The sequence below is a fragment of the Polypterus senegalus genome, chromosome 13 (assembly GCF_016835505.1).
Source record: "Polypterus senegalus isolate Bchr_013 chromosome 13, ASM1683550v1, whole genome shotgun sequence".
In the NCBI taxonomy this organism is placed as follows: domain Eukaryota; kingdom Metazoa; phylum Chordata; class Cladistia; order Polypteriformes; family Polypteridae; genus Polypterus; species Polypterus senegalus.
In genome coordinates, this window is record NC_053166.1 from 24,997,397 (window position 1) to 25,011,528 (window position 14,132).

The following is a 14,132-nucleotide window of genomic DNA, read 5'->3' on the forward strand; positions in this document are numbered from 1 at the left end:
GATGGCCCCCAGCCCTAATCTCAGTCGGGGAGTGAAAATAAGTGCTGGACTAAGGGAGCTTGAATATTGGGAAAAATTCATCCTCTAGCATGAAAGATGCCAGTGCTCCTCTGGAGCAGTCCCACTTTGGACATGGTTTCCTGGGATTTGCAATTCACAAGGACAACTTTGTTGGTGGCCTCGGATGCGGCCAGAGGGCGCTGCTGGAAGCAGACTTCCATATTTCGTCAACCTTCTATGAGATCTGGAAGTGCTTCTGCAGTGTAATACTGTGTCATTGTAAGGACTCTGGGATTCAAGATAAAAAGAAGTGTCTTGCTTGTCCTGGGGATTCGCTGGGATGCCTCAACAATGGAAGGACCAGGGGAGAGAGCTTTTTCAAGACATTATCTCCCCCGGACCAGTAGAGGGCATCCCCTTGGCATGCAGTGGGGCCAAGGGTTTGGAGCAAGGAAGCTCAACCCTGCTGGGGCCTGTGGCCCCCACTAGGGGCGCATGGACATTTACTGAGCTCTGTTTGGCAGCACTTCTGCCACACCCATAAATGCTGCCAGAAGAAGGTCATTGGACACCTGGAGTCCTTCCAGCTGTCCTATAAAAGGGTCAGCCACCACTACTCAATGGCCAGAGTCAGGAGGAAGAAAGACAAAGCTTCTCTGCCTGCCTGTGTCGGGTTAGGGTGGCTGTACGTATCCCCGTGGTCCACTATATATATGTAAACTGAAGATAGCATGCATGTTCCTTCATTTAAGAAAGCTGCATGTGGCACACTCTGTAATTGTTGAGATTCTAAACAGCTACTGTAGTTTCAACAATCTGAAAAAGTGCTAATGAGATAAACAATGTGAGCGGTAACTTGGCATCAGTTTTATGTCTTGATGGCAGCAGATGATGGACCTTCAGATGATTTTAATTACTAAGAGGCGGCAATCACAACAAATAAGATGCAAACAAAGCAGTTTATACCATTTTCTGTTGTTTATGCTACAAGTTGCATGTTACAGTATTTAGAGTCTTGCATAATGATACCAATAACAGTAGATTTCTGAGGTGGGCTGGCGCCCTGCCCGGGGTTTGTTTCCTGCCTTGCACCCTGTATTGGTTGAGAATGGCTCCAGCAGACCACCGTGACCCTGTAGTTAGGATATAGCAGGCTGGATAATGGATGGTTGGATAACAGTAAATTTGTTCTGTATTTGTATTCTCTTTTGTGGAAACAATTTCTGTTATCATATAATTCCTCCTTCAAATCAGTCATTCATTTTCTAACCAGCTTAGCTCTGAAGAGGGTCACGAGGGTCTGCGGGAGCCTGTCCTAATTAGTGTAGTGTGCAAGGCAAAACAAATGCTGGACAGGGCACCAGTCCATTGCAGGGTGAACACACCCCAAGCACACATTAGGGCTTATTTAGGACTGCCAATTCACCATTGTGATGGACGGCCGGTGTTTCAGTCTGGCCGGGACGTCCCTCAACAGAAAAAAGAAGGAAGAGCAGCTTTTTCAGGGCACAGCATCCGCCGGGATGCTAGATGGCAGCTCCCCTGGATGGAAATGGTTCCCCGGATTTCCTCAGGGTGTCATGGGACATGGAGTCTGGTTCTTCAGCCCTTTTGGGTGCTGTGGGTGCTGCCAGGGGGAGCTCACAAGGAACCTGGGGACTCCTACTGTCATTACGACTAGGAAGTACTGCGGAGGCACGAGGATGGAAGCCTGCAGTACTTCCGGGATACTTGAGGAAGGAGAATGTGGTGTTTGAGCCAGAGAAGGAACACTTCTTGGTCAAGGACTATTTAAAGGACTGGTTGAAACCCAACAAGCCGAGCCGGAGTTGGGAGGGAGTGTGACAGAGCTGCTGGGTGGAGAGGAGGATTGACATATTGTTATTGATTTATTGTTCATGGTGGTGGAGGTGCTTTGGGGCACTTTATTGAAGAAAATAATTAAAAATCAACTTCTGGGTAATTTTACCCTGTGTACTGCGTACTGTCTGTTAGGAATAAAAGGTGCGCAATAGCGCCAACAAGCGTCCATGTATTTACACCATGCTTGTCTTTGGACTGTTGTAGGAAACTGGAGTAAAGGGAGGTAACCCGCACAGACCCCAGGGAAAACATACAAACTCCATGCAGGGAGGACCCGGGATGTAAGCGCTGGTCTCCTTACTGTGTTACGACTACGCCCTCCTCCTTCAAATGCTTGTTTTAATTTTTTTTAAGAGGTGAAGTGAATTTTCTTCCTAGCAGAATGAAGAATGTGGTCAGCCCTGCACGGCACATTTTTAGGGGTGGCATTTTTTAATAAAAAAAAGTACTAGAACTATTAAAAAAGGCTGAGGAGGCGTTATTGAAATACCTCAATTGTAATTAATTATTAAAAATGTACTTAAAATATTTGTTGTTTTCAGTTTTTGTATGATGTGCATTATATTTTATTTGTAAGTTGGGGGGTGGCAAGCTGAAAGACCATCCCAGTGACAAAAACTCTATGTCACTGTTGAGAGGGTAACATGGCGCAAAGGAAAAGAACAGTGGTGACATCTGCTGACCATCAAGCGCATTGCTGAGGCCATTCATTAGAAGAAGAAGAAGAAGAACTTAACTTTAACTTAATCCTGATACTCTGTATGTTCAATTCATCATAATAACTATTCATGGTGGCTCTAAAATCGCTACTGACCCCTACTCTCTTTTCTGTTTCTTTTTCCGGTTTCTTTGTGGTGGTGGCCTATGCCACCACCACCTACTCAAAGCTTCATGATGCTCCAACAATGATGGACGGATTAAAAGGCAGAAGTCTAGGTGACCATCATCATCATCAAGCCCTTCCGTGAGAACCCTAAATACAGAGAGGACTGTTTCATTTATGTTAGGTAGAATGTCCAGAGGGGACTGGGTGGTCTCATGGTCTGGAATCCCTACAGATTTTATTTTTTTCTCCAGCCGTCTGGAGTTTGTTTTTTCTGTCCCCCCTGGCCATTGAATCTTACTCTTATTCGATGTTAATGTTGATTTATTTTGTTTTATAATTATGTCTTTCATTTTTCTATTCTTTAATATGTAAAGCACTTTGAGCTACTGTTTGTATGAAAATGTGCTATATAAATAAATGTTGTTGTTGTTGTTGTTGTTGAAGAACAGCAGTGTCATTTTCTGAGTAATAAGTGTGGGATACAGAATGACAAAGAAACACAATATCCTCCGCAAACTGATCTGTGAGCAGCTGGCTAACACTACGGCTCATCGACATGTCACACATATTCCACAATGCAGAAGGCAAGAGAAGTGTAAGCCGACAAAGGAAGAGATTGTCAAGTACTCACAACCTCTGGCCATATGTGAACGTTGGTTTTACATCCTTTCATTGATGTTATGTTGAGGGTCACTAACTTGGAAGTTTTGACTGAAGATGTGTTAACTGCTGGATGATACGTTTACATTGTGAAAACAAAAGGATGCATGCTCAAAATGGAAATGTTCCACTTCCACTATATGAACTATCTTTATTTTAGGATTAGGGGTCCGCGTGTGGCCTAGTACTTCTTTATGTCCTAATGACACTAAATGCAGTTTAAATTGGTTTGAGACTGATATATTATTTATATATTGTAACAGAGTGACAGACCACCAGGATTCACTATTTGAGGGTTGTGGTACCAACTGGGTGAACACCTTTCATTACGTTCTACCAACTGTGGACCAAAAAAATAAAAAAAACTAATTCAGAAAGATCCAAAAAGCAAAACTTGAATTTGCTGTGTGCTGAATGCTACACTAAATCCACGTGAATGAAGTGACATATAGGCATAGCCTCCCACCTAACCGAAGGATAAGAACGTGGGTACATTCACTACAAAATTTGTTTGATGATACAAGGAACTGCGATGGGCTGGCGCCCTGCCCGGGGTCTGTTTCCTGCCTTGCGCCCTGTGTTGGCTGGGAATGGCTCCAGCAGACCCCCGTGACCCTGTAGTTAGGATATAGCGGGTTGGACAATGGATGGATGGATGATACAAGGAAAATGAAGAAATAACTTCCTATAATAAAGTTTCTAATTAAAGCATCTGCAATTGTGAAACCTCGACCTTCAATGTTTGAAGATCCTCAGCCCTCAACCTCCACAGATCCTGACATTCGCACTGTAGAGACCTCAGGGTCTGGGCCTGTGAGGAGCACCCTACTCAAGTGGCCAATGACTACCGGAGGTAACAGGAATACCTGGAGAGACCAGCTATGAAGCAGCCCTGTGAGCAGCAGGTAAGTTGGGGGATTTGGGTTGCAAATACAACACTTTAATCACATCTCCTGGCTGCTAAAGCCCATTGGGCTTGAACCCCAGGCAAGTCTTGGATTTGGGTCTGCTCACAGAGGGCTGAAAGAACAGTGTGGCATGTGGATTGCCTCTGATGTGTGTGGTGAGGTGGAGCCGGATGGCTTACATGAGGTTACAAAGAGATAAAGTAGCTGTGGACCTGAGTGACATGGCAGAAACAGTGGTAAGGAAGCTAAAATATTCCCTCTCAGGACTATTCAGCTGTAAACGCCAGGGGTCGCTGTTGCCCTGTTAACTCCAGCAGATACTGTAAATGTTCTGGACATTACGTAAAAACACCAAGAAGTATTCTTTACTTATTTCTTCTTACACAATGCCTTCAAAGCACTATAGCCACAATAAACACAATTAAATTAATACCAAAACCCAATTCTTCACTCCTCCTCACCTCCCAGCAAGCTCTGTCACACTCCTGCCACCTCCGGCTCACTTGCTGGGTCTTCAGCAGTCCTTTATATAGTGCACAACCCGGAAGTGCTTCTGTTCTTCCTTCCACAAAAAACACTCATGAGAAGCATATTGTTAAAAAACGCTTCTTTGACTCGGCAGCAGCTTTAAAACTTACAAACATTTTAAGCAATCAGTCCGTTTATAGTGCCAACTATAATAGCGAGGATAATGTAAATAATAAGGTGGAAAGATTTAATACTAAAGTGAGAGCAGCTGTTGACATAGTTGCACCTGAAAATCTTCTAGCACTGTTACACCATGGGAGACCCAAAGAGTGTCTGATTTAAAGAGAACATGTCATAGAGCTGAGCGTCAATGGAGGAAGACTAAACTTACTATCCACGATGAAATATTAAAAGTCAAAATAACAGAATACAATAACACTGTCCATCTTGAGAGACGCTGCTATTTCTCCAAGATTATAAATAACAATGCTAGTAATCCCAGAGTCTTATTTTCTACAATTGATCGACTACTAAACCAGGTAACTCAAAGGAATGCCTCCTAAGTTCTTCCAGTAAAACCTGTGAGGCTATCGCTGTATTTTTCAATCAAAAAATTAATGATATTAGAAATATATGCTATTTTTGATAAATTTCAGTCGGGTTTTAGAACAAATCACAGCACAGAAACTGCACTCATTAAAGTAGTAAATGACTTGCGGGTAAATGCAGACAGAGGCCATTTATCTGTTCTCATCCTCTTAGATCTGAGTGCTGCATTTGACACCATTGATCACAACATTCTTAGAAATCGCCTTAGTCAATGGGTGGGCCTCTCTGGCACGGTCTTAAATTGGTTTGAATCCTACCTGGCAGGGAAAAAATTATTTGTTAGTTGTGGGAATTACAACTCAAAGACCCATGATATCCGATATGGTGTTCCACAAGGCTCTATCCTGGGTCCGCTGCTCTTCTCAATCTACATGCTTCCTTTAGGTCAGATTATCTCAGGGCACAACGTGAGCTACCACAGCTATGCTGATGACACACAGCTGTACTTATCAATAGCACCTGATGACCCCGATTCTATTGATTCACTAACACAATGTCTGACTAGTATCTCAGAATGGATAAATAGTAACTTTCTCAAGTTAAATAAAGAGAAAACTGAAATCTTAGTGATTAGCAATAATGGATACAATGAGGCTATTAGAAATAAACTGGATACATTAGCATTAAAAGTCAAGACGGAGGTAAAAAGCTTAGGGGTGATTGTTGACTGCAATCTGAATTTTAAATCGCATATTAATCATATCACTAGGACAGCATTTTTTCACTTAAGAAACATAAGTAAAGTTAGACCTCTTATATCACTGAAAGATGCTGAGAAATTAGTTCACGTGTTTGTTTTCAGTTGACTAGATTACTGTAACGCACTCCTCTCAGGACTACCCAAAAAAGACATAAATCGTTTGCAACGAGTGCAGAATGCAGCTGCTAGAATCCTAACTGGGAAAAGAAAATCCGAACACATTTCTCCAGTTTTGATGTCACTACACTGGTTACCTGTGTCATTCAGGACTGACTTTAAAATTCTGCTTATGGTTTATAAAGCCTTAAATAATCTCGCTCCATCTTATATATCGGAATGTCTGACACCTTATATTCCAAATTGTAACCTCAGATCCTCAAATGAGTGTCTCCTTAGAATTCCAAGAACAAAACTTAAAAGAAGTGGTGAGGCGGCCTTCTGCTGTTATGCACCTAAAATCTGGAATAGCCTGCCAATAGGAATTCGCCAGGCTGATACAGTAGAGCACTTTAAAACACTGCTGAAAACACATTACTTTAACATGGCCTTTTTATAACTTCAATTTAACTTAATTTAACTTAATCCTGGTACTCTGTATGTTCAATTTCATCAAAACAACTATTCATGGTGGCTCTAAAATCGGTACTGACCCCTACTCTCTTTTCTGTTTCTTTTTCCGGTTTCTTTGTGGTGGTGGCCTGCGCCACCTCCACCTACTCAAAGCTTCATGATGCTCCAACAATGATGGACGGATTAAAAGGCAGAAGTCTACGTGACCATCATCATCATCAAGCCCTTCCGTGAGAACCCTAAATACAGAGAGGACTGTTTCATTTATGTTAGGTAGAATGCCCAGAGGGGACTGGGTGGTCTCATGGTCTGGAATCCCTACAGATTTTATTTTTTCTCCAGCCGTCTGGAGTTTTTTTGTTTTTTCTGTCCCCCCTGGCCATTGAACCTTACTCTTATTCGATGTTAATTAATGTTGATTTATTTTGTTTTCTTATTGTGTCTTTTATTTTTCTATTCTTTATTATGTAAAGTACTTTGAGCTACTGTTTGTATGAAAATGTGCTATATAAATAAATGTTGTTGTTGTTGTTGTTCCACGTGACTTGTCAGCACTTCTGGGTTAGATGGAGAATTCAAGTTCTTTAGTCAGCCCAGAAGTATTTTGGGGCTCCCATGCTCGTTATCCATAAGTACTTCCGGGCTATAGGGAAAGTATGACTCCCCAGGTCCTTTGACAGATCCCCCTAGTGGCACCCACGGCGCCCAACTGGGCTGAGAAATCAAACTCCAAGTCCCAGGATGCCCTGCAGGCACTGCTATACTCCAAGGGAGCTGCCATCTAGAGTCTTGGGGGAGGCAGCGTCCAAAAGTTGTTGCCTTCCTCCATCCTTTCATTCTCAGGTCGTCCTGGCTGGGTTGAGATGTCGGCCGTCCATCACACAAAGTAGAGAGGCCAATTCCATTCCTTAGTCTCTCATACAACTGGGTCGTTAGTATCATTGAGTGTCCTCTAAAATGTCAATGTGTGCAATCAGAGTGCGTGAAAGAGAGAGAGTGAGAGACAGAATAAATTTATATTTTCTCTGTTTATAATTATATTTGAAATATTCTGTGTCTTATTTTGTGTATTTTCTTTTTCAGGTCATTAGAGGAAAGCAATCTGTAAGTGAAGAAAAAAAAATGTCACGTCACCGCTAACATGTGCTGTGTAATTAGGCATAGCGGTTTTTGTGCAGTGACTAAACAATACAGTGCTGTACAACGACTAGGGCGGCATGGTGGCGCAGTGGGTAGTGCTGCTACCTCGCAGTAAGGAGACCTGGGTCTGCTTCCCGGGTCCTCCCTACTTGGAGTTTGCATGTTCTCCCCGTGTCCGCGTGGGTTTCCTCCAGGTGCTCCGGTTTCCTCCCACAGTCCAAAGACATGCAGGTTAGGTGGATTGGTGATCCTAAATTGTCCCTAGTGTGTGTGCTTGGTGTGTGGGTGCCCTACGGTGGGCTGGTGCCCTGCCCAGGGTTTGTTTCCTGCCTTGCGCCCTGTGTTGGCTGGGATTGGCTCCAGCAGACCCCCAAGACCCTGTAGTTAGCATATAACGGGTTGGATAATGGATGGATGTACAACAACATAGCTATCATATTAATATTACGTATTCTAAGTCATCTAGAGATGATTTAAAGTATACGGGAGGATGTGCGTAGATTATGTACAAATATTTTATTTAATTTTATACTAGCTGTCCCCCGCAGCTCAGCCTGCATAGTAGTGAAACAGGACAAACTTTAAAAATTAATAAACAAACAGGTATCACTAGCTAAGCAGAGGCAAGATAATGCTCCAAAACACAGAGGTAGAATGATTTGAACGGAAGCTGGCAAGTGACTAAGAAGAACCCTGCCCAGCTCTCCACTCCTGACATTCACACTTCCTCATCCCATAGCCTCTGTCTCGGATTAGCGTGAATATATCGCTCCTGCAAGTGAACTATGATACTCAGCGTGATGAGAGAAGTTGTAAATCAACCGGAATGTTCAAGTAATTTACAGAAAAAAAACCATCTACAATGCATCCAGAAAGTATTCGCAGCACATCACTTTTTCCACATTTTGTTATGTTACAGCCTTATTCCAAAATGGATTAAATTCATTTTTTTCCTCAGAATTCTACACACAACACCCCATAATGACAACGTGAAAAAAGTTTACTTGAGATTTTTTCAAATTTATTAAAAATAAAAATATTGAGAAAGCACATATACATAAGTATTCACAGCCTTTGCCATGAAGCTCCAAATTGAGCTCAGGTGCATCCTGTTTCCCCTGATCATCCTTGAGATGTTTCTGCAGCTTAATTGGAGTCCACCTGTGGTAAATTCAGTTGATGTGACATGATTTGGAAAGGCACACACCTGTCTATAGAAGGTCCCACAGTTGGCAGTTCATGTCAGAGCACAAACCAAGCATGAAGTCAAAGGAATTGTCTGTAGACCTCCAAGACAGGATTGTCTCGAGGCACAAATCTGGGGAAGGTTACAGAAAAATTTCTGCTGCTTTGAAGGTCCCAATGAGCACAGTGGCCTCCATCATCCATAAGTGGAAGAAGTTGGAAACCACCAGGACTCTTCCTGGAGCTGGCCGGCCATCTAAACTGAGCGATCGGGGGAGAAGGGCCTTAGTCAGGAAGGTGACCAAGAACCCGATGGTCACTCTGTCAGAGCTCCAGAGGTCCTCTGTGGTGAGAAGAGAACCTTCCAGAAGGACAACCATCTCTGCAGCAATCCACCAGTCAGGCCTGTATGGTAGAGTGGCCAGACGGAAGCCACTCCTTAGGAAAAGGCACATGGCAGTCCGCCTGGAGTTTGCCAAAAGACACCTGAAGGACTCTCAGACCATGCGAAACAACATTCTCTGGTCTGATGAGACAAAGATTGAACTCTTTGGTGTGAATGCCAGACGTCACGTTTGGAGGAAACCGGGCACCCCTCATCACCAGGCCAATACCATCCCTACAGTGAAGCATGGTGGTAGCAGCATCATGCTGTGGGGATGTTTTTCAGTGGCAGGAACTGGGAGACTAATCAGGATAAAGGGAAAGATGACTGCAGCAATGTACAGAGACATCCTGGATGAAAACCTGCTCCAGAGCGCTCTTAACCTCAGACTGGGGCGACGGTTCATCTTTCAGCAGGACAACGACCCTAAGCACACAGCCAAGATAGCAAAGGATTGGCTTCAGGACAACTCTGTGAATGTCCTTGAGTGGCCCAGCCAAAGCCCAGACTTGAATCAGATTGAACATCTCTGGAGAGATCTTAAAATGGCTGTTCACCGACGCTTCCCATCCAACCTGATGGAGTTTGAGAGGTGCTGCAAAGAGGAATGGGCGAAACTGGCCAAGGATGGGTGTGCCAAGCTTGTGGCATCATATTCAAAAAGACTTGAGGCTGTAATTGCTGCCAAAGGTGCATCGACAAAGTATTGAGCAAAGGTTGTGAATACTTATGTACAGGGGATTTCTCAGTTTTTTTATTTTTAATAAATTTACAAAAACCTCAAGTAAATGTTTTTCATGTTGTCATTATGGGGTGTTGTGTGTAGAATTCTGATGAAAAAAAATGAATTTAATCCATTTTGGAATAAGGCTGTAACATAACAAAATGTGGAAAAAGTGATGCGCTGTGAATACTTTCCGGATGCACTGTAAATCCATTATGTAGTTCTCTTGTGAAAAGCGGACAGACATACAGACATTGGATTTTATATATTTATATATATATATATATATATATATATATATATATATATATATATATATATATATATATATATATATATATACAGTAGAAGAAATAAGGGACATCTGCAGATTTTGGTACCCGTGGAGGTCTTGGAAAGAAACCCTCTTAGATACGGAGCGCCGACTCTATAAAATCTCCTTCACAAACTCAAAGCACAAGTCTCCAAAACGATTTAACAAGCACCTTATTCTCCCCTTAAAAAATGCTGTGCAGAGGGCTTTGGGATGATAATAAATGTCACAAGACAGCTGGCAGACCTGAACTCTCTAATCTATTTGAACACTCCTGCCAGCAGGCCAACAGATGGCATACAGAGTAACCTCATCCATGTCTAGGAGTTCATCATTCTGCAAGGCCCAGGGTCACATTTCCCTGTAGTGACTGTGAAGTCTTGCTGTGTTGAACTGGCTTTGGGTCTTCAGTTCAGGGGTCCACAGTGAGCCCACCTACCTGCGGTCTGTACATTTCAAGAGGGTCGAGCCACTGCAGACCACTCTCCTCCGTTAGATGAATCCACAAATGAGCCTCTCCAGCGCACACACAGCAACACATCAATGAAGCCAAAGGGTGGATGCGCCAATCCATGGACTTTCGATTTCTTTCTGGTGTTGGTGTAATTTATTTATGAATGAGATGTGATTTTTAAAAGGCTGACAGTAGTGAAGCATAAAATAGGAGAAGCTTTGAGTTAAATATTTTAAAACACTCTCAGGTTCATTTTTCACAGTCTTTCATCTTTAAATCTTATCCATTGTGGCCATCAAGCCTTTTCATTTCTCCTCCTGGGTTTTTTTTACCCCTTCCCTTTCTTCCACTCCTTGTGCTTTATAATTTATTCTCTAGCTAGTACATGACTGTCGTTAAGTTTATTTTGGTTTTATTTGTGTTCTTTGACACTCTCCGGAGAGAGCTCAGCGACTTGTTTGGATTTTTCTTTTAATAATTAAGAAATAATCAGAAGTGAACACGTTAAGGAAATGTCATTGAACACACCATATACAGTGCACTCAAAAAGTGTTCAGACCCTTTCATTTTATGCATACTTGAAGAAGATTTCTTTTTAATTTGATACATTTGCCATTTTTGCCCATCATTCTACACTCAATTACCCATAATGACAAGGTGAAAACACGTTTTCAGAAAGGTTTTTAGATCTATAAAAAATTTGAAAAATCTCTCATTCCTAATATTCAGACACTTTGCCTGTGGCCCACAAAATTTTTAATCCCCCCCGAGTGCAGAGCACTAGAACACCAGACACAACCAGATCACACAAGTCCCAGGCTCAAAAACATTTTCATTTTACAAAGTACCTGTTCATGGGTGTCTTTCCTTGTTAAAAGCACAAATTATTTTCTTTTCTCTTTCTCTTTCTCTTTTTCTTTCACTTCCTTTCCTTCAAACCAAAAACAAGGACTGACTGCAGAGTAAAGGTGGTAGACTTTTATAGCTGAGGGAAGGGAAGAGGCGGGTCATCTGGAGGGAAAGCGGAAGTGAAGTCATCAGGGGGCGTGGTCTGCAGCCAGAAGAGGAAGAGGACTAGGTCTTACTGCTCCTGTAAAAGTGAGAGAAAAGGTATTAGCACACCTGATTACACCCTGTATCTGCGTTTCAGCATTAACTAGACCCCCGCCCGTCTGCTTCCCATGTGCACGTGTACAATTTTACATCCTAATTCTAGTTTTTATATGTTCAATATATGTTATACCCGTCTGTCTAAATTTAGCCAACCATAGAAGGATTGTTTTGGGTCGTCACTGTTAGGAGGAATGTTGAAGTCTGTTCGGAAGGCGCATTGCATAGTGATGATGGATTTGTTGCACTATATAATATATATTTTAATATATTAACCTTAATCCATGAATGAGGGGGTCTCCAAGACCCCCAGTCACAGATTTTCAAATTCTTTCCCATTCAAGGTAATATGACGGCCATGAAAGTTTATGACTTTTCATTTTGTGCTGTCTAGAAAAATGTGCCAAAAATCTACTTCTCAATAGCTTAGTGCAAATAAGTGCTACAGTGGCACAAAGTAGTCGGGGGTCTCCGAGACCCCACAATTCATGGAAACATTACCAAATGTTTTTGCTTCATTTTATATTTCACTAGCGACTGGGAGCCCAATCGAATTGGGCTACAAATTCTACGTTTGTGAAATCCATACTTTATTAGTTGTTTTTTTAAGTCCTTGAAATGATTTTGTTATCATGGCACTGATTTGTGTTTAAAATAGACCTTTTCGGCTGATGTAATGAAGAGCTTCCTGTTTAAACAGGACTGCGAGACTTGAACTCAGCTCTTTGGCGCACATCATTTGATTTTTTCCGGCAAACAAATTTTCAAAACAAACCGGATTTTACGACTCTAATCAGAGTCAGAGTAATAATTATGTTGGCGTCGTCATTTTAGATCTGAGATCGGCTAAAATTTAAACAATGACCGTTGTTAATACCCAGCCGTCATTACTCAGTTTGCCAATAGATGTCAGAAGGACGGATGCCAAAACCGAACTGCCCAAAGACAGATTACGACATACCAAGCAAATGCCGATATGTTCTCAATTACTTATGGTTCTGGAGCTGTCGAAGGGTTTAAGTCAGTCGACGATGTTAGTCCTAGAAAGTACGCCCCACCAAACCAATGTTTCAAAAACCAACCAAACTTACTGTTATCTGCTAGAACCAACACCGACTTACTATACTCGGCATCACTGAAGCATTTGAACATTCTTAGCCAATCATGCAATACTGCATCCGCGTTTGCCACGTTATGTTCTAACTACAGAGGCAGAGTCCCGTTGCATGGTTCTAACTTGTATTGAGTAGAGGTATTGATGCACATACGGGGTATTGACACGAACATCATACATACTGTCACACACATGCGCTTCGGAAGCAGTCAACAAGTCCTAAGGTGAGCGATATAACAATGGATGAGGTTTTGTTTCAGGGTACTAATGCCTCTCTCTCTGACCTTACAGAACCAAAGAAGACAAATAAAACAAACGTTCACATCCTAAACAATAATTCCAAGACTGAGACATCCACTACTTCATCTACCATATCATTTGTGGCTCCTGGAGATGACCTCACTTCTGGTCCATCCGTGATGACGTCACTTCCGGCTCCTGACGATGAGGTCACTCCCGGTCCCTCCGTGATGACGTCACCTCCGGCTCCTGAAGATGATGTCACTTCCGGTCCATCATTGATGACGTCACTTCTGGTTCCCCTTGGATGATGTCATTTCCCATTTTTGATCATTTCCTGCAGCAATTTTGTCTCTCCTATAAAAGCCACCATTTCACCAGTGTTAAATGTCGAATATTTGTTTTTTCATTTACTTTGACCAATTTATTGCAATCAAGCAATATACGGGGCAATTCCCCAACACTTTTCGAGTTGTCGTGTCAACTTAATTATCACAATTGGCGTAGTCGGCAGGATTTTTTATTGTCCAAGGATAAGACTTGAACTCTGTTTTGAACACTCTGGCTGATGAACTTCAGCAAGTAAAAATTCAACTAGGGGACACCAGGACCTGTCTAGCAGAATCTGAGGTGCGTGCAGCGGCAGCAGTAAGGGTGGAGACGTCATGGTCAGTACCTTCTTTATTAACATATCTTACCGAAGAAGATGATGTCGAAACCTACTTCCTAGTGTTCGAGCAGATCGCTAAACGCAATACCTGGCCGCAATTGGAGTGGGCCTACATTCTGGCGCCTTAATTGAAAGGAGAAGCACAGAGGGCTTATTACCATCTAATGGAGGAGCAGGCTGCTAATTATGACAC